Below are 23,426 nucleotides of genomic sequence, written 5' to 3'. Positions count from 1 at the left end.
TATTTTTTTTTACTTTTTGGGCATTATTAGATTTAATATGCCCATTTTTGGACATGGCCCAATTCCAAATATTGACCGATCAATTCCGGCAATGTTTTAATCGACGACGCTTCATCTGTAGAGTCTACAATATTTTTTTCAAATTTTTCGGTCGTTTATTTTTTTTTTTATTCAACGATATGTAGTGTCACAAACTGTTTTTTTACAATATTTTTTGAACCGCTGAACCGAATTACTCAATGTTAAAACAAATTTAGGTTTTTTTTTTTTTTTCCAAAAACTGATATGATATTTTTTTTTACTTTTTGGGCCTTATTGGATTTAATATGCCCATTTTTGGACATGGCGCAATTCCAAATATTGACCGATCAATTCCGGCAATGTTTTAATCGACGACGCTTTGTCTGTAGACTCTACGATATTTTTTTCAAATTTTTCGATCGTTTATTTTTTTTTTATTTAACGATATGTAGTGTCTCAAACTGTTTTTTTACAATATTTTTGTAAACAGCAAGAAAAAAAAATAAAAATCCTACGCAACACTTATGGTGCACCTTGGGGAACTTGACTATCTTTTTTTATAATCAATTTATTTATTAATATTTATAATATTAAATCTGTATACACGTATTTTGACACTTGGCTACGACTTACTACCACCTCACTATTTGTGTGTGTTGGTATGTCCTGTACGTATTATATTATTATCATGATTCCCAAATCCAGAAATAGTTTACTAATCGGCCACCAGATGCCATGGTGAATAGGTCAGAACCCTATACATTTGGATGTGGGTCTGATCACATCTGGTAGATCTGAATTTACCGTTTCCCAAAAAAAATTTACTAAGTCCAATATAATCAAAAATATTATAAGTTTTACAACTCAGACACCGAGTTGAAAGATGAAATACTCGAGTATCGAAAAAAAAAACTGTAAAATACTCTGAAATACTCTACAATACTCTAAACGGGCAAAAATGACCAATAAATACTCAAAAAAACTCAAAAATTTTATCCCGAGGTATCACATTTATTAGATTGCAAATTAAATAATGGTCTTGAAATGTTATTTGTTACGTGCGTTTCAACTGATGGAGATGGAATTTTTTTTGTTAGTGTAGGTGATTTGATAATTGATAATTCACTTTGTTTTTTTTCGCATAAACTATTCATTTGAGCCATTGTTTGGTGTGCTTTAATAAGATCAGATTTTTCAGCTCGTAAACCACCCATTAATAAATTTGTTTCAATTTTTTGAATCCAAGATGATAGTGTATTATCAAGTCCAAGTCGTTGTAAATTAACTTTAAAATCCGGTCCTTGCCATTTATCTGTACTTTTTTTAGGATACATTCTTCTTTATTAATAGGTTTTTCCAAATCATCATCTGATGAATCTGACAGAAATTTTGTTGGCTTTTTTATTGGTATTTTATGTTCTTGTGAATGAACAATTCTTTTTTGGTGGTATTTTCATTCTTTGAGCTTGTCAATTTCTCGATAATTATGTTGGACTAGAACTGTCATCATTATCACATTTTTTTTTGTTTCTAAATTGTCTGTTTTTAATTTTTGTGATGATTCTGTTTTATATGTAGTTAATAAGTCGTCACTGTCAGATGATGAATCAATAATATGTCTTCTTCTATGATACACTCGTTTGTCCATTGGTGGTATTAAATTTTCTTTTTAACTGTCAACTTTTAATTCTCTACCAAATACAGCTGACTGATCCATTGGGTCATCAATCAAGAGGCACGGTAGTGCCTCGCGTCAAGTATGAGAAAAAAAAAAAGTGGGAGAAACGAGATTAACTACCGTGCCTACATATTATCGACACAAAGCTAACCCTAACCCTCCAATTCCTTGGGAAATTATTTTAAAATATGATTGATCAGATAAATATATTATGTCTTCTGATCATTTTATTAAATCAATATCACACTTTTTTATAAAAAAAAAAACAGGTTTTTTAGATGTAAACTTTTTTTTTAAACTTCAAAATCATTTTCAGAAATTGCGCTTTTCTTGAAATTCTTTTAAAACCTTACCGCACTCTGACAAACATTATAAAACCAAAATCAGATCAAAGCATTATGGCTGCCAAGTCCAAAGCAATTCGACAACCTTATAAAATAAAAATTGAGCAATAATAGTAGAATGGTGTGAAAGAACCTTTTTTTATATCAGTACAGTATTCAATATCGCATCGATAGTGCTACAGTATTCAATATCGCAGCGATGGTGCGCGCACCATATGCCGTTGGGATATGGGCGCGAATCCTGCTCATCAGGTGTGCTAATGTAGTAATATACAACATACACATGCTTGCTGATACACGTAACCTTTTGTTTATACATCCTTTTGTCTTTATCGTGCCTTTGTTTCTTGTGCCTTTTGGAATATATTATTTGATTGATGTGAAAAATATTCTGTCTTCTGATCATCTTATAAATTAATTGAAACTTTTTAATAAAAATAAAAACAGATTTTTAAGATGTATACTTTTTTTTAAAACTTTAAAATCATTTTCAGAAATTGCGTTTTTCTTGAAGATTATTTAAAACCTTACTGCACTCTGACAAATATTATAAAACCAAATCAGATCAAAGCAATATGGTTTCCAAGTCCAGAGCAATTTAACAACATTATAAAAATAAAATTGTGCAAGGTAATAGTACATGGTGTGGGAAACCTTTATATTTACTTCAGTATCCAATATCGCATCGATGGCGCAAATTAAATAATCATACTTTAAGCTATGTTCCCAAGTCACATGTTATTGTTTATTTTTCTTTCCATCAAGTTTAATGAGTTTTTTTTTTTACATCATATGTAAACAAAAATATAAAATATTTTTATTTACGAAAGGATTCATTTTCGAATTTCTCAATCAGCTGCCAGAAGCATCGGTCTATAGAGCAAGAACGCTAACATATTTAGATGGTGTGAAAAAACCTTTATATATGTCAGTATAGTATTCAATATCGCATCGATGGCGCGAATCAAATAATGATACTTTAAGCTATGTTCCCAAGTCTCATGTTATTGTTTATTTTTCTTTCCGTCAAGTTTAATGAGTTTTTTTTTTACAGGATATGTAAATAGAAATATGAAATATGAAATATTTCTATTTACGAAAGGATTTATTTTTGAATATCAAAATCAGCTGCCAAAAGCATTTGTCTATAGAGCAAAAAAGCTAACATATTTAGATGGTGTAAAAAAACCTTTATATATGTCAGTATAGTATTCAATATCGCATCGATGGTGCGCGCACCATATGTTGTTGGGATATAGGCGCGAATCTCAGGTCTGTAAAGTTAGCACATACATTACAGCACAATCAAACCAGACTATGAAAAACAAAAAAAGTGCACAAAAATTGCGGATTCCGCACAAAAAACGCATATAATTCGCACGTACTCTTTTGTTTATATAGCTTTTCGTTTTTATTGTGCTTTTGGGAATATATATATATATTATTATGGTATTATATAAAAAATATTCATAATTATATATCTATTTGGTTTTAATTTGGATATTAATTGTGAAGGTAATTACCATTATAATAATACAATAAATAAATAATATCAATATAGATTGATGCATATAGTAATTAAGTAAATTTTATAAATTTGTATTGTGTGCAATTGTGTGATATTTTGGTGACAATTCATTTATAAATTTGTATACAAATGAAAAACAATAGAAGAAAAGAATGAAATTGAATGTAACCAGTGCAATAAAATTTTTAGTGGAAAAAGAAGTCTTTATGCTTATACAAGTTGAATTCATAAAATTGAGCTGGTTAAGACAATAACTGAAAACGAAACTTGTGTATACTGTGATGAAAAATATGCAAATAAAACAAACTTGTTTTATTACTATTCACATTTTCATCAAGTCTCAGATTATCAAACTATAAATTGTCCATTCGTAGGTTGTGATAAATCTGTGAATATAGAAGTATACTTATTTAAAACTGAGAAAACACATTTGAAACAAGCATCATTATCCAGTGAAGATGGAAGATTTTCTCGCGTACTGACGAATCGAGTCTCCGCTCGGTCTCTACGACTTCACAGCTCTATGGTGTTATTTATTTTTCATTAGCAATGTACAATTGTAGCAACGAACAAAAGTATTTAGAAAAATGTGAATCGTGTTCATATATAAATGTTTCCTTGTCAAACGAATTTATGATAAATCTTTTAATACCAAATAAAAATAACACATTCACTTTACAAGAACTTATTGATCAATCACTATTATTGTGGCACAAAGGGGTTCGTACATGTGTCGATTGTTTTAGATCAACGAAAATTCTAAAAAAGATTGAAGTCCTCAAAATTAATGATATCATTGTTTTAAGTTTACTCTACATCAATAAATTCAAATGGTCAAGTAAAAATGATAATTGCTTAATCAAAGGAATACCCACTTCTAAAATTCACATTTGTGGTTCTACCAAGAAGACTAGAAAGAAGGAGAGTCAACTCCGTACATTGGAAATGGGACAAAATATGTCCTGTACCTCGAGCTTCTCAAATTTGCCAATTTGGCGCTGATTGGGTTCTACGTATAAAGTTAGTTATTTTGTCAGTTGATACCGCAAGAATACTAGCTGGATAAAAATTGGTAATTTGTTCGTTGCTAGCAAAAACTGGCGAAGTAATGCAAAAAATGCTTACATATTTTTTTTTAGAACGAACAAAAATTAATACGGATGGTACCAAGTAATTTTATATCCCGAGTAGAAATTCAGGTCAGGTTCGGATCAAGCCCTGATCAGGCTTGCCTGATTTCAAATCCAATCTGGATCCAGATACTGGATCCGAACCTGATCAGGATGCGACGCTTTTTCGTAAGGTTTGGATCCAGAATGGATCAGGATACCTGATCAGGCTGTAGTAAAGATACATGATCCATAATGGAGGATCCTGGATACCTGATCAGGATGTAACGTTGGTTCGGATCCAGAATGGATCAGGATACCTGATCAGGCTGTGGTAAAGATACATGATCCATAATGGATCCAGATTCCGGATCAAAACTGGATCAGGATACATGATTTATTCAAAAAAAAAAAAAAAATTAATAATTTCGAATTTATTTTTTTTTTCATTTGAAATCTAACGCTTAACAGAATACAGATAAACTTTATTATTACAAACTGACCTAATTGATAATTTACCTAACTAATTATTGCTACGACCGGGGTTCGAACCCTTCGACACGGAATTACAACGCTAGTACTTGACACGCTCGGCCATTGAGGCATTCGATAATTCGTACTAACTTTTTGTCCTCATATTCCTATTGAATAGCATCAGGCCTTCTATTTTATCCCATTACAGCCTGATCCATTCTGGAACAAGACTGGATCAAGAAAAAATCATTTGAAAAAAAAATAAATTCAATAATTTTTTCTTGATCAAGATTTGATCCAGAATGGATCAGGCTACTCTATTAAGGATAAAATACAGATAGCCTGATGCTATCCTGATCAGGCAATTTGTAAAATTCAAAGACGCAAATTTGATACTTTTTTTTTTTTTCCATTTTGGATCCAGCCAGTTTACTTTATCCTAATAGAGTAGCTTTCCATTCTGGATCAAATCTTGATCAAGAAAAAATTATTTGAAAAAAAAATAAATTCAATAATTTTTTCTTGATCAAGATTTAATCCAGAATGGATCAGGCTACTCTATTAAGGATAAAATACAGATAGCCTGATGCTATCTCGATCAGGCCATTCCTACTCTATCTTTAATTTAGTTGATCCAGTCCGGATCAGGACTTGATCAAGATGAAATTATTTAAAAATTAAATAAATTTAATACTTTTATCTTGATCAAGTCCTGATCCGGACTGGATCAGGCTATCCCTATTAAGGAAACGATGTAGGTGCCTGATCCAGGCTTGATCAGGATGTGATAGAGTTACTTGAATAGGGATAGCCTTACGATATCCTGATCAGGCCTGGATCAGTGTTCAGGCTATCCTGAACAAGTTTCTACTCGGGATACTTTTTAATATTATCGTTTTTTCTATCGAATGATTGAAGGACTTTACAAAAAGATGTGATATCTAAACAAAAAAAAAAACACAGTTTTTTTTACAAAAAGGAGCGTCAAGTATTCGAAATCCCCACTAATTATGTGATTATAGTAATTTTATTTTATATTGAAATTTATTAATTTTTAAGATACAAAAAGATATAATACCAAAATAAGTCAAGAAGGAAATATTTAACGCATATAATTAAGTCTTAATCTTTGACAAAATTTTATACTTGACCCCGCCGGGTTCTTTCCAAATAAAATTTAAAGACTTTCACACCAATGCAGATCTACTGAAATTTAGTAGTCGTTCTACATAAATGTATGCGCAGTCACAACCTCGCGACTTTATTATAGTAGTTTCATATACAAGAGACAAGAATAGAGCGTGACAAGTGTGATTTTTTTAAAAATCTATGAAAAGTATTTGAATTATATTAAATTAATGTCTTAGAGCTCAAACGCACGACAAGCTAACTTTTGCTTGTAAACATGGCTGACGTAATTCTGAGTGATCTAAACATGCGCAACACGTAAAATTACTAGAAAAACCACGATGGCTGGGGACATAATACTAGTTTTATGGGAATTAGGACGGCCATGTTTACAAGTTCGACACAACCCAACTTGTTGCGCGTGCTCAGTGCGCTTTACAAGCAAACGTTAGCTTGTCGTGAGTTTAAGCCCTAACTTGTTACACATGCTAATGCGCTTTACAAGCGAAACTAGGCTTATCGTGAGTTTAAACCCTTAGCTTATTAGCATTGTAACTGAATTCAACTATATTTTTTGGTGATATCTTGGAAAATTGCATAGTGGACACCACTTTTTACACTGTAAAATATATATTCGGCGCTCGTGTCATAATGTGTCATACGCATTCATTATTGAATTGTTGATTGACGAAAAAAGTATATATATGTATAATGTATATATGTTTGTGCTGGCATGCTTTTGAGGACATTTTTCAAAAGATAGGGCGGGGGTATATATAAGTCTATAAAACTCGGACAAATCATGTATGATAGTTTTTATACAGATAATTCTTGTTTAAATTGCATTTATTAACAATGAAGTATAAACAAATGATTTTGAGGACATTCACTTATATAAACTAAATTTCGAGGATGTCTCTAAATATATATATATATATATATAAAAAAAAGGGTATATGAACAAATAATTTAGGCATATGTAGATAATATATTATTAAAGAAAATATATATTACAGCTTTTATAAATATATTTTTTTTTTACGCCCACATACAGACGAAAAACTATAGAGAAAATATTTTGGGGACGTTTCGATATATATAAATTGAAGTTTTAGTGTACTCGATCTTTCAGCAATAGTAAATGTTCACTTAACAATTACATGATACCTCTAAAGAAAAATTTGTTCAAAAAATTATTTTCTATTTAAATGAGATAGACGTGGTCTTATTTGTGCAGATAGAAACAAAATTTGTAGAAATAGAAATGACGTAGAAATGGCATGGATTCTGGAAGAATGTCTTCAAACAATGTTTGAGTGGAGGTCCACTAAAAAATTAAGTCTTGATGATTAAGTACAAAATAATAAATTAACAATGATTTTTCATGTAAATAAAACGCATGACGTTTTCACGTCGTTTGTCATTAACACTGACTGATTGTTAGTTGTCTCAATACTTGTTTATTATATACATCTATACACTTTGCTTTTTTTCATTGTAAAAATAATTTCACTATATTGAATTAATTAAATTGGAAATCAGCACTAAGTGTATATCTAAATATATACAAAATCAGTAGTTTGAGAACAGTCGTCGAATTCATTGCTATATCAGTGAACTTGTCCTTAAACTACTATATGCACAAATTTATATCTTATACGTATAAGTATATAAATTGGTGCATATCTTAGTTTGAGGACTAGTCCATTGATATAACAGTGGATTCAGGGACTGTCCTCAAAATACTGATCTCGTAAATGTTCAATATATGCACTTAGTACGAATTCACAATTTAATTGATTTAATATAATAAAATTATTTTTACAATGAAAATCCAAGCAGCAGGTTATTATAGATTGTATTGTATACCATAAACAAGTTGAACATTGAGTTTTTTGTTGTGAACAATATGCATCCAACATCAATTTAGTCAGTGTGAAAAAATGACAAATCATGACGTGAGAACGTGTTTACATGCATCTCTGAAAAATCTTTATTAATTTTGTTTCTTATGATTTTGTACCTAATCATCAAGGCTTAATTTTTTAGTGGACCTTTATTCAAACATTATTTGAAGACATTGTTTCAGGATCCATGCTATTTCTACATCATGGATTAGTCGCAATTCCAAATTGGCAGGATTATTTATGGATAAGTTCCATCCTGAAAATAATGAATATGACACTAGGAAGAGATGTAAAAAAAAATTATAATAACGTGCTGCTTGGATTTCTATCATATCAAATTAATATTAAATTGCGAATTAGTACTAAGTGTACATCTAAAAATATACCAAATCAGTAGTTCAAGGACAGTCCCTAAATTCGCTGTTATATTGATGGATTAGTCCTTGAACTATGAAATACACAAATTCATATACTCATACGTATAATATGAAACTATGAATTTGTGCAATTCGTAGTTTGAGGACTACCCTGGTGGAAATATTACTCCGGCATTTCTCCGTTTTTGGCTGATTTCCGGAGAAATTACTCCGGCGTGAGGTTGGTGGTGGAGAAATTACTCTGGGATGAGGTTAATGGCGGAGGAATGACTCCAGCATGAAATTAATGGCGGACAAATTATTCCGGCATAAGATCGGTGAAGGAGAAGAAACGTCGGCATAAAAGTGGTGCCGGAGGAATTATTCCGGCATGGGAGTAGTGCCGGAGAAATTATTCCGGCATGGGATCGATTGCGGAGAAATTGTTCCGGCATAGGATTAGTGCCAGAGAAATTATTTTGGCATGAGATCAGTGAAGGAGAAATTATTCTGGCATGGGATTGATGGCCGGGAAATTATTCTTCTTGCAAGGGAGTGCTGGAGAATTTATTCCGGCATGGGATCAGTGGAAGAAGAAACTCCGACATACAACTAGTTGTGGATTAATTTTTCCGACATTAATCCCATGCCGGAGTGATTAGTCAACCATCAATATCATGTTGGAGTAATGACTCCGGCATAAGATTAATATCGGAGAAACTAATCCGCCACTAGTTTGATGCCGGAGTTTTTTCTCCTCCACTGATCCCAAGCCGAAATAATTTCTCCGGCACTAATCCCATGCCGGAATAAAATCTCCGCAATCGATCCCATGCCGGAATGATTTCGTCTTCACTGATCTTATGCCGAAATGATTTCTCCGGCACTAATCCCATGCCAGAATAATTCCTCGGGCACTACTTTCATGCCGGAGTTTTTTCTCCTTCACTGATCTTATGCCGGAGTAATTTTCCTACCATCAATCTCATCCCGGAGTAATTCCTCCACTATCAATTTCATGCCGGAGTAATTTCTCCGGAAATGGGCCAAAAACGGTGTAATGCCGGAGAAATGCCAGAGAAAGCCCGAATAATGGCGGAGAAATATTTCTACCATGGTAGACCATTGATATAACATTGAATTTAGGGACTGTCCTCAAAATACTGACTTTGTATATATATTTAGATATACACTTAGTACTAATTTGCGATTTTAATTATTTTGATGTAATAAAATTATTTTTACAATGAAAATCTAAGCAGCCAGTTATTACAAATTTTATTTTACATCCCTTACTTGTATCATATTCATTATTTTTATGACAGAACTCATCCATCACTAATTCTGCCAGAATGATGTTGAAATAGTATGGATACTGGAAAAATGTCTCCAAACAAAGTTTAAGTGTAAGTCCACTCCCAAGTGAAAAAAATATATTTATTGGAAATATGAAATATATTTATTTTATATTTTGAAAAAATTTAGAAAAAATATGAATTAAATTTAAAATATATACAGTTTTGAACATACTAAAATTAAATTTAGAAAAAGTTTAGAAAAAATTTAGAAAAATTTCAGAAAAAATATAAACTAAATTTAAAATATATACTGTTTTGAACATACGAAAATTAAATTTGAAAAAAATTTACAAAAAATAAAAAAAAAATTAAGAAAAAATTTAGAAAAAGTTTAATTTAAGTATGTCCAAACTTGAACATATTCTAAATTTAATTTATATTTGTTCTAAATCTTTTCTAAATTTTTTCTAAATTTACTTTTAGTATGTCCAAAACTGTATATCCATTAAATTTAATTTATATTTCCATTAAATATAAATTAAATATATTTTTTCCACTTGGGACTAAAAAATTAGGTGTTGATGATCAAGTACGCAATAATAAAAAAAAGTATAAACAATAATTTCTCAGAGATGCATGTTCATACAACACATGACGTTTTCACGTCATGAGTTTGTCATTATTTCAAACTCACTAAATTGATGTTGGATACATATTGTTACAAAAAAACTTATTATGATTATTATTTGACTTTTCTATCCATTCCATTTTTTTGTCCTCAATGTTCAAGACTTAATTTAAAAAAAAAAAAAAATTTAGTTTCTTTTATATCCGTATATGAATATTTAAAATAAAACTGCTAGGAGTATTATTTACTATTCTCATTTATTGACACGGATAATTAATATACTTATACAGGTATTAGTGAGTAACATCTGTACTCAATTCTTCAATATTAAAATAATATTCTTAACTAATACTTCAGAGAAAAATCCAGTATAATTTTAAAACTATTATTTGTATCAAAATTAAAAAGTAATACCGGATTAATCATAATAATAGAACTAGCTTTTGGAAATTTACAAGTTTGAAATCCTGACTGATCAAATAATGTCCCCAAAATCGCTCTTAAACTAAATACGTTTTTTGGGGACTGTCTTCAAAATCTATGCCTTTATCAATAGTTCATTTTAAGGACATTTCTGCATTTTGAGGACCGTCCCTGAAAATTATTGAAAAAAATTGAGGGTCTTGAAATAATTCCAGAATAAAATATTTTTTTTGAAGACGGTCCTTAAACTAACGTCGTCACCTAAAGAATAACGAGGACCGTCCTCAAAATGTAGAAATGTCCTCGAAGTCCTGGATAAATGACTGAAATGGACCTCAAAAGCACGTCTACACATACATATAGAGATATATATATATGGGGCATTCCAAGTCAAATCACCGAGTCATTGGCCTGACCCCCACCGATTCACTTGGAAATTTTTTTCTAGGTGTATTTTGGACCAAAAAACGACCTTATTTTTTCAATTTCCACCATTTAACCATGTGTCAATAATTTGTTTTTCTCATCGAGTATTTCATTAGACCAGGTTTATTCTGAAATTTTTCCTATATCCGAGGTAAAACACCATGTACCAATGGGCCGAGAATTACTAATTTTATAGTGATTAAAAAATTTTTTACGAATTTTAAAATAGAAAAATTTAATAATGGTTTCTTGTAGAGAAATCAAAAATAAAAATAAATGATATCTTGATGAATTTTGTTTTTCCCTATATTTAAGGATGGAAAGATCGAAAAACTGCGATGCTCAAAATTCAATTTTTGAAGCTTTTACCCTCGAAATATGGAAAGAACCAAAATTTGCCCGGATATCATTTATTTTTATTTTCGATTTCTCTACAAGAAACCATTATTAGATTATTCTAAAATTAGATTATTTTAAAATTGGTAAAAAAATTTTTTTTCAATCAGTTATAAAAAAATTAGTAATTATTCTCGGCCCATTCCCAAATTTTTATGGGTGACTTGTTTTTACCTCAAGATGATATAGGAAAAATTTCAGAATTTTAAACCTGGTCTAATTTGAGAAATACTCGATAGTAGGAAAAAAAAAATTATTTTATGGTGTAAAAATGGTGGAAAAAATTTGAAAAAAAATAAGGTCGTTTTTTGGTCCAAAATACACCTAGAAAAAAAATTCCAAGTGAATCGGTAGGGGTCAGGCCGATGACTCGGTGATTTGACTTGTGTAGGCTTTAAATTTTATTTGGGAAGAACCGGGCAGGGTCAAGTATAAAATTTTGTCAAAGATTAAGACTTAATTATTTGCGTTAAATATTTCCTTCTTGACTTATGTTGGTATTATATCTTTTTGTATCTTAAAAATTAATAAATTTCAATATAAAATAAAATTATTATAATCACATAATTAGTAGGGATTTCGAAAACTTGACGCTTCTTTTTGTAAAAAAAACTGTGTTTTTTTTTTTTGTTCAGATAACATAAACTGTACTTGAAAGTAGTTCGAGAACCTAAGAAATTATCTGAGTTTTTCTAAAATATACATAAAATATAAATAACAATTTAAAAATAGTTTTTTTATTATTACTAGAAATTATTGAACTTACTTACAACTGACATAATAATCTATTCAACTCATTAAATTTAGATGATTTAAATTTGTCTTCAAATTTTCTGTAACCAAAACAAATCATTTTTCCTTTAGCATCATAAAAGTTGTTTTTAGGTCTTGACATTACCCAAAGTTTATAAATATTTTTCTAAGCTTTGTGATGAAGGTTTTTACGGAGGCTAGGAGCCATAGGCTCAGCCGCAATATTGAATTTATCAACCAAAAAAAAAAAAAGTCTATAACTTTTGAACCACTGAACTCAGAGAGTTTGTTCATAAGCGCCTCTAAAAACTATTAAAAAAAATTAGCGTGTTGCGAGTACGCGCGGGGAAGTGAAACTTCTTTCAGAGTAGTTTCATGTGACGCTGAATATTAATAATAATAATAATAATAATATTAATACTCACAATAATATTCAAATATAAATATTATTAGTTAATAATAATTATTAGTATTTATATTTCGAATATTATTATTATAAATTTTATTATTTATATCGTCACATTAATGGAAGAAGGGCGTAAGTGCCATTTTTAGGAATTTTTCTTTTTCTAAAAGAAAAAGGGCGTGAGTGCGAATTTATAAATTTTCGGGCTTTGCATCTAATTTTAAGGCTTAGAGAAAATAAAAGTGCGTATGTTCAGGGACTTACGCCTTTTTTCCATTCTCAAAATCATTTTTAATAAAAGATGAAGATTTGTAATTATTTTTATGTTTTTCTTATTGATAATAAATTATGTATAATTATCAGTAAACAATCATAATTTTAAAAATCCTGCCATTAAATAAATTTCAAATAAAATTGAAAATATGCCCTTCATCTTTTACCAAATATTATTTTGATAACGGGAAAAAAGGCGTAAATCCTTGGACATACGCCCTTTATCCTTTATCAAAGGTTGTTACGCCCATTTTCCCTTTTTTTTAAGTATTAAAATTAGATGAAAAACCCGAAAATTTATAAATTTTCACAAGGAAGGTGGAACAGCCACATTTATACATAAAAATATTTGCTACAACACAATAACTCAACCAAGCTCAAAAACAAATGAAATACTAGAATACACAATAATAAAAATGATCACATCAGAACAAAACAACCTGTACAGAGTCAGCATATATGCAACAAATGACAACAGAGATTTATTTATCTCAGAACTCAATCAACTTTTCAATAAACTCAAACTAGATGATCCAAATAATTACTACATCATAGCTGGTGACTTTAATGCCAGACACAAAAATTTTGGTGACAGACAAAATAATTCAAGAGGCAGATACCTAGCATCTTGGATAGAAAACACAGCTCCATTGTAAAAACTTACTGGGATTGTCGAAAATTACGTGGAAAAGAGTGTTCTGCACGAGCTATAACTATTTTTGATCCAGTACAAATGAAAACAAAACAAATGAAAACGAAGCTGAAGACGAGCATGGAGATGATGATAAAAAAAATAGAGTTCTTGTATTTTCAACACGGCGGAATCTAGAGATATTGGCCAAAAGTGATTGTTGGTTTTTAGATGGCACATTCAAAGTAATTATCATATATTATATATTGATTATGCATATAAATATATTATATATTATATATTTACTTATAAGCTGTTGTTTTTTCCACATAGGCCAATCTGTTTATCGCCAAGTCCAGGCTGCAGGACTGCAACAAGTATACAATGATCCAAACGATCGTTCAATAAAAACTCACGTTCATATGATATTGGCATTGGCATATGTACCCACAGAAGATGTGGTGGAAGTTTTTTTGCTTTTAAAGCATAATTCACCGGATGTTCTTGAGCCGATTTTAAAGTATTTTGAGGAGAACTACGTGCTTGGCCGAAAAGGACAAGGAAGGAGAAAAGCTGTAGCCCCTCGTTATTCTCCAGACATTTGGAATCAGCACCAGGCCACTGTAGATGACTCTGATAAAACTAACAATCTAAGTGAAGGCTGGCACAATAGATTCCGTATAGTTATTGGAAAACATCATCCGGATCTCTACTCAGCATTATCCGAGTTCCAAAAAGAGCAAGCTGATACAGAGATTGCTATTGCTGAAGTTGGTCTTGGTAGAAAGATAAAAGCTGAACCAAAAAAAAAATGGATAGACTTTAAGAATCGAATACGATCAGTCACTTTGAATTACGGATCATACAAAGAAGAAAGAAAATTATTAGAATTTTTGCGAACAATTGCATACAATGTTAATCTTTAAATTAATAATAAATAAACATAAAAAATTATATAAAAATCAAGTTTATTTCGGGAAGTATACCCTTCGGGAAAATAGAATTCGGGAAAATGGATTCGGGAATTCGGTATTCGGGAAATTGTCCGCCGGGAAAGTGGTAATTCGGGTAAATGGATTCGGGAAAACGGTCGGCAACCCTCCATTGTATAGAGCCAAGATCTACACAGCATCTGAACCTACATTCACAGCAGCACTAACATACCTCGACTTATGCACAGCTGACTCAAGACTAAACATATACACAGATCCAGCTAATCCTGGCAAATTAAAAACCATACCTTATGATAGCGATCATAATGCACTATCATTCACAATAAATTTAACAGCCGAGGAAACCATAAATTTCCAACAACCACAAACAGCTAAATATAAATATAAATCAACAAAATGGGGTAAATTCACAAAACAACTAGAAAAAAATTATAACATCAATCTACCTAGTGACAGAAATCTCGCAATAAAAGAGATTGATGAACACCTGGTAAAAATAGAAACAGCAATCATCAACACTATCGAAACCACAGTACCAAAAATAAAATCAAAAGCTGACATACACAAATATCTCAATTCAAAAATAAAAAAATTACAAAAAGAAAAAACCAAATTAATAACAAAATACAATAAACTACTGAAAACAGATCCAACAAAAAAAAAACTAGAAACAAAACAAGTCAAAAAACAAATAACACAAACTAGAGAAGCAATAAGAGTGGAACTAGAAAAAACAAACCTAGCCTACTGGAATGCACAAGTTACACAAATTGATCATAGAAATCACAATAAATTTTTCCCAATAATCAACAGATTATTCAGGAAAAAACAATCAATAGAACTTCAAGACCAACACATTGATACAAACAACAACAATGTATTAGACAGATGCAACTGTGATTTACCAAACACACCAATAGAAAATGACAAATACATATTCACAGACCCAATTGACAAACTAAATGTCATAGGGGCATTCTATGAAACAATAAATTCACCAAGAAGACTAAATGCAACAGCAATGAACACAAACATAATCAACAACACAGCAGAAAATTTAATAAAAAAATTAAATGATGACAGAAAAAACAACATCACAATAACCACATTTGACAGAAAAAATCTAGCACACAATCCAACACAATACCTCACAAAAAACAACAATGAATTGAGAATGTGTTCAACTAACGATGTCATTAACATCCTTAAAAGACTACCAAATAAAACATCTAGTGGACTAGACAACATCCCACCTATAATCCTAAAACATTTACCATACCCAATAATTAAAAATTTTACAATACTACCCGGGAAAAAATAAGGTAGATCTAAATAGATGTGTTGCCGTAGATCTGCTGATTGAGCGCATCTATGTAGATCTACTCAACTGACTAAACTATAGTAAAATATGTTTGGACGATGTAGATCAACGCAGATCTACATAGATTGATTCGGGTCTACGGTATAGCATTCATAGGCAGCTTCCACATCTAAATAGATCTATTCACATCTATATAAAAAACTTGATAACAATTTATTTACAACTTATTATTAAACATAAAAATATTAATTTTTTTTATTAAAAAGGACAAAAGGTAAGTTGTATATATTTTTATTTTTTTATATTTTCAAGTATAATAGAAATTATTTGCTATAAATACCAATGGTTTACACTTACAATGATTTAAAAAAACAGAGTTACAATAGTTTTACATATTTGCAGCAACGAGCACATTGGCGCGCTACGCGCGCCTGTATCTATACCTTCTAAAAGGTTCATTGTTCATTGATTTTATTAACACAAGTATTATCATAAAAAAATAAAAGAATAAATAAATTGACGAAAAATTTTTTAAATTTATTTATTTACACATAAATCACACATAATTCACACGTAATTTTTAGTCTAATAACATCAAGATTAAATGTTTACTGAAAAAGTTGTGCTACCTTAATATGTCAATATTAAAAAAAAATATAAAAAATATTTGAAAAAATTTTGTTTTTGAATTATTTCTTCACACATAAAAAACACATAATTCGCAGAAAATTTTAAGCCCAATTGCATCGAGATCCGATGATTATTGAGAAAGTTGTGCTAGCTTAATATTTGAATTTTTTTAAAAAATATAAAAAATATTTAAAAAAATTTTCTTTCAAATTTATTTCTTCACACATAAAAAACACATAATTCGCACAAAATTTTAAGCCCGATTGCATCGAGATCCGATGATTATTGAGAAAGTTGTGCTAGCTTAATATTTGAATTTTTTAAAAAAATGTAAAAAATAAAAAAAAAATTTTCTTTCAAATTTATTTCTTCACACATGAAAAACACATAATTCGCACAAAATTTTAAGCCCAATTGCATCGAGATCCGATGATTATTAAAAAAGTTGTGCTAGCTTAATATGTCAATTTTTTAAAAAAATATAAAAAATATTTAAAAAAATTTTCTTTCAAATTTATTTCTTCACACATAAAAAACACATAATTCGCACAAAATTTCAAGCCCAATTGCATCAAGATCTAATAATTAATAAAAAAGTTGTGCTATCTTAATATGTCAATTTTAAAAAAAAATATATAAAAAGTATCAAAACAAATTTTGTTTACTCGCTTTTTTTTGTTGTTTTTTCGTTGCTAACGAAATAAATAAAAAAATAATAGAAAAAAGCAAACAGAAAGAAATTTGTATGAGAGTAAGTGAGAAAAAAACAATGACCAATCAAATGTCCGGAAGACCGATGATGTTTGTCCTTTTTATATTAGGAATAATTCCAAAATTATATATTTCAATTCTAAACTGTTTTTTTATTTTTAATTAATTAAATTTTTAATTCTCTTTATTATCGAAAAAATTATATTCTTATACTTTATTAAAATTAAACTTTTTGTTTTTTGTTTGAACGCATCCTCCAATTTAGTATGACCGCTTTAGAGGACACCTTGCGGTGGGTTCTTGAATCTGCCGGTAGATTTCTGTTGGTAACAACAACTTGTACTTTTTTTAATACTTTTAATATTTCTTCAAAAAATATTTAATAATGTGTAAAATAAAAAAAAAGAAAGTTTTAACATTTATCTTAATTACGTTGTTCGTTCCAGAAGATACGTTTTATCGCACCAATTTTTTCAGTCATCGATTTCATGTACATTCGTCTTGGTTGTTGTTGCAAACCTGCACGACGAGCAACGGTCATGGCCCATTCTAAAAAAAAAGTACATAAATGAAATTAAATTATGTAAAAATACTATACTTTATAAGTATTCATAAAGCAAATTTATCTATTAACTCATAAACTTGTACTATAAAAATTTGGCATTGTCTTCATGGAACAAATATGTATACACATATCTTTAAACATTTATTTTTATAGAAATGAGATAAGACTGAATTTATTTTCAAGTGCTTCATAAATATACAAAAATAACAAATTCCTATATTCTTTCCAATGATTACACAAAATTACTTTTTTTGTAATCACAAAGAATCCCAGTAATTTTTTATGATTACACCTAAAATTCAAAGATTTCAAAAAAATTACACGAGATTATTGACGATTATTAACGATTACACCAGATTACAGATTACCTGTAATCATGCAATATTCCTAATGATTGCACGAAATTACTTTTTTTTGGTAATCACAAAGATTCCCTGTAATCTTTCATTCAAAAAAGAAAAAAAAGAATAATGAAAAACGAATAAAAAAAAAAAAATTAGTATACTGTACATGTGCATATATACACACGCATGCGCGATCTGAAAACAGAGAAAAGAGGATTACAAGAAATTTTCGCAGATTACATATATACGACGTAAGATTACTGGTGATTACATAAAACTTTTAAAGATTATTGATGATTATAAAAGATTACAAGAGTACTTTAGATTACATTGATTACACGATTTTTCCGTAATCATTTCTGTAAGATTACAAGAGATTATTAAAGATTCTTCTCTTGATGTACGCCAGATTACACAAGTGACTTCCCCCTCGATTGAAATAGACTTTAAAGTTAATAAAATTTTTTTTTTAAATTATACCTATGATCGTATCTCAAGCCCGTACATGAAGATTCTCGGCAGGCGGTCCTGGGTGTTAGTGTCCTCCAATTCTAGACGGTTGTCCAGTTAATGTACAACTCACGTGAAAAAGTATGATATAGTTTATACATAAAATTTGTATACAATATGTATAGATTTTATATAGATCATACATAGTTTTGGGCCGATCTGGTATGTATAATCTATAAATAATTGATAAATAATCTAAATAAAATTTATATACAGAAAAAATTTATAAAATTTTTATGATGATGTGAATTTTTAAGATCATGTAAATTAGCAAATTTGTTCATTTTTAATAATAAAAGTATGGATGTAGTTCAATCAAAAAAAATATTTATTAAATATAGGAATATAGAAAACATAGTTTTTCTTAGATAGAAAATACAAATTTATTTAAAAGAGGAGATTAAGTTAAAAGAGGATTACAAGAAATTTTCGCAGATTACATATATACGACGTAAGATTACTGGTGATTACATAAAATTTTTAAAGATTATTGATGATTATAAAAGATTACAAGAGTACTTTAGATTACATTGTTTACACGATTTTTCCGTAATCATTTCTGTAAGATTACAAGAGATTATTAAAGATTCTTCTCTTGATGTACGCCAGATTACACAAGTGACTTCCCCCTCGATTGAAATAGACTTTAAAGTTAATAAAATTTTTTTTTTAAATTATACGGCAATATCCAAATTTAGTCCCGTGTGGCACTCCCACGGTGAGGGACGTGACTTATCGTTCATTCTGGTTTCCATGGCCGTCCGTAGTCATTTTTATTTTTTGAATAGTTTCGTCTAGTTTTGCCAAGTTCAAAATAATGGACTCAGAAAAAAAAATTAAATTTTACAAAAAAACTTAAGTCCCTTAAAAACAAAAAAACTTAGATATCTACATTATTTTACTCAGCTGTAATTGGAGCCACACAATCAATATCTACATTATTTTACCAGCAAAATTTTTTACTTAGCTATAGATTTTCTACTTAGCTGTAACTGTAGCCAAACGATTAATATCTACATTATTTTACTCAGCTAGATTTTGTACTTAGCTGTAATTGTAGCCACACACCAATATTTGCATTATTTTACTTAGTTAAATTTTCTACTTAGCTTTAATTATAGCCAAACAATCAATATCTACATAATTTTACCAGCTTAATTTTTCCCTTAGCGACATTTTTTACTTAACTAGATTTTTTACTTAGCTTTAGTTACAACCAAACAAACAATATCTACATAATTTTACCAGCTTAATTTTTCCCTTAGCTGGATTTTTTACTGAGCTTCAATTATAGCCAAACACACAATATCTTTATAATTTTACCAGTGAAATTTTTGACTTTGCTCGATTTTATTATGTTACGTCACAATTATATAATTAAATTTTACAAAAAAAAAATAAGTCTCTTATTTTGAACTTGGCAAAAATAGACGAAACGAGTCAAAAAAAAAAAACTACGGATGGTCATGATGGCCATAATCCGCAATGAGCCGCCACGGGGTGCACTATGGGACTGCCACGGGACTGAATTTGGGTACAGCCAATTATACCTATGATCGTATCTCAAGCCCGTACATGAAGATTCTCGGCAGGCGGTCCTGGGTGTTAGTGTCCTCCAATTCTAGACGGTTGTCCAGTTAATGTACAACTCACGTGAAAAAGTATGATATAGTTTATACATAAAATTTGTATACAATATGTATAGATTTTATATAGATCATACATAGTTTTGGGCCGATCTGGTATGTATAATCTATAAATAATTGATAAATAATCTAAATAAAATTTATATACAGAAAAAATTTATAAAATTTTTATGATGATGTGAATTTTTAAGATCATGTAAATTAGCAAATTTGTTCATTTATAATAATAAAAGTATGGATGTAGTTCAATCAAAAAAAATATTTATTAAATATAGGAATTTAGAAAACATAGTTTTTCTTAGATAGAAAATACAAATTTATTTTTCAAAATTACTTTGAGGAAAATATAGGTTTTTGAGACAAAAAAAAAAAAAAAAACATTAAAAATTAAAAACATATTTTTTAAATAATATTTAATGTATGTTGATTGACTATCAATTTTTTTCCAACTTGTTGTTGATCACTCTATAGCAACGTCGCAATATGAATAACTGAGAAAAAAAAAGCTAGCCAAAATAAAAAGACAAACAATTATGCGTTGAAAACTTTACGCGTATAATATATATGAAACACCTAAATAGTATGTTATCTATGTTCATATTTTTTTTAAACCGTGTCTATATATAATTTATACATAATTTGTATATGATATTTTGGAAAGAAAATTTATATAAATACTCATAATAAATTGCATAATATAAATATAAATAAATAAATATGAAAAATTAAAAATATCAAAGATTATTATCCAGCTGTCTCTTTCATTTATTTTTTTTTTCTTCAAAAGATATATTTTCCTAAAAATAATTTTAAATATGAATTTTTATTTTCTATTTAAAAAAAAATATATTTTTTATATTTCTATATATACCAAATGTAGACTTTTTATCGGACTGTACTTTTTGTTGATAAAAAATTTTTTAAAAAAGCATTAAATAATTCTGCTTGTATTCAAATACACTTATGTTATATACCCTTATTTTTTTCTAAAATTTTTGTATATATTTTATATAGATTATAGATGGGTATTATTTTTAGTTTGAATATTTTGTCGTGAGCTTTTAATTTTTGCATGTGTGTTCAATATAAAACATCAATAAAAAGAAAAAAGAAATTTCAATTTTCGTATTTTACTTACTTGTTGACATATTTATAGTAGACAGAAATGTATTATTATCACAATATAACACTTAAATTCAATTTTGAAAAAATCACTAACACCATAAAATTTGCTTGTACACGAAAAATATTTAAGTGGTGACTTATTTTTAAATCAGAAACTGCAGAAAAAAAAGTGGTTGAAAAAATTTCTTGTACGATGACTGGGTATGGCTGTTGACCACGGTCAACAACAGTCGACTGTAATCTGCCCAAGGGTATGGAGCTTGAGCCTGTATTGAGTATTCTGTTGGATTTCGAAGCTAGGTTTCTTTGGTGGGGAGTTCAGTGACGTCGTTTAGTTTACAGTGTAGGGGTTGGCCTTAGAAAACTAAAGAAATAGAAAGAGACATGAATATAACCCTGCCAAATTTTGAATGTCAACAGAATATGTTTTTATGATTGCATATGTGCACGTGCATATAAATATCTCTTATTTTTGAGTTTTTTAATTTTTTTTTTTTTTTTTCATTATTTTCCGTATTATTGTACGTTTGTCTTTAGAAAAAATTTATTTTATTTCAAACTTTATCATGACTTTTTTTATGGAAATACATTTTCGAGCTTAATTGAGATTTGGTACAAGTATTTGCACATCTATATATCTCAAGACGAGCATACGAAATATAGTTTTTTCACATTATCATTTAACAAAAGATAAAATAAAATTATAAATAGTTGATGCAATGAGATATACATTCATTTATTGCCATATTTACATTTTGTTTATAATATTTTTCTGTTTTCTGTTAAATATACGAGAACAAAAAACTTAATTGTTAAAAAATTACATAAAAAATTGTATGAAAAAAAAATCTTTGTCGTTCTTTTTTTTATAATTTTTCATTTCTGTTTCTGTTTTCCTCTGATTTGGTATTTGAAACAAAATATCTGTAGTCTTTGAAATTTTCTTTCTCTTTTTTTTCAAGATTTCTATTCAGAGAATTTACAGTATTTTTTTCAATATATAGAAAACAAAAAACCCTGGCCATCAGGAAATAGTTAAATTTTATGAGGGTCTTCTTTCTTAGTGACCTTAGAAGACCACAGTTCGTATCGCGGTATCCAAAGAGGTTACAAAGACAAACATAAAATTTTTTGTAATACGTATTTTGCACAATTATTATACATTTTATTATAACTTACGAGTAAATGTAAAGTTAATCAAAATATATTGACTATATTATCTTTAGTAAAAAATTAATTAATAAAAAAACACAATATGTCAGAACCTGGAAATCAACCAATAAAAAAAAGATACAAATTATGGAGGTATTACAACGAACGGGTAAGATTTTTTTTGGGTAGATCTACATAGATGCGCTCAATCAGCAGATCTACGGCAACAAATCTATTTAGATCTACCTTATTTTACCGGGTGAATAAAAAAACATGTTGTCTAGGATATAATAATATCCTCTGAAAGTGTCGATGTAATAGATTTGTATTTGTTTTATTAATTTTTTTTTATTTTTATTTGGATTAATACGTCTTTACTTTTATACGCCGTGTAACATACATTACAGCACCTCGATAGTTCAGTTCCCAAACTATATTTTACAAACACTATTTCGCATTTAGTATGTTAAACAAACTTGAATAATTTGAAATCAATAAATATCGACAGATGAAATATAATATATAGTTGAATCCTAATAATATCGATATTGAAACTTTGAATATCACTGTGTTTTTTCATACGTAATACATTATACTTATTAAAAAAGGCACTTTTTAGTTTAAATCAAAAATTATTTTTTAAACTAAAAAGTACCTTTTTTAATATACTATAATAAACATAATAATTAT

General features: G+C 29.0%; 1 long non-coding RNA gene across 1 annotated transcript; it reads right to left on the bottom strand.

The window, feature by feature from the left end:
- Positions 1–16,457: 16,457 nt before the first annotated feature.
- On the bottom strand, positions 16,458–22,032 carry LOC122849976. The gene is made up of 4 exons (XR_006373615.1): positions 21,598–22,032; positions 20,364–20,566; positions 18,784–18,986; positions 16,458–17,943 (listed from the first exon to the last, which is right to left on the bottom strand). It is a non-coding gene; the product is annotated as an uncharacterized LOC122849976 (long non-coding RNA).
- Positions 22,033–23,426: the final 1,394 nt, after the last annotated feature.

The sequence above is a fragment of the Aphidius gifuensis genome, linkage group LG1, assembly GCF_014905175.1.
Source record: "Aphidius gifuensis isolate YNYX2018 linkage group LG1, ASM1490517v1, whole genome shotgun sequence".
NCBI lineage: Eukaryota > Metazoa > Arthropoda > Insecta > Hymenoptera > Braconidae > Aphidius > Aphidius gifuensis.
The sequence above is the reverse complement of the archived record's forward strand: the minus strand, read 5'-3'. Positions and strand labels throughout refer to the sequence as shown.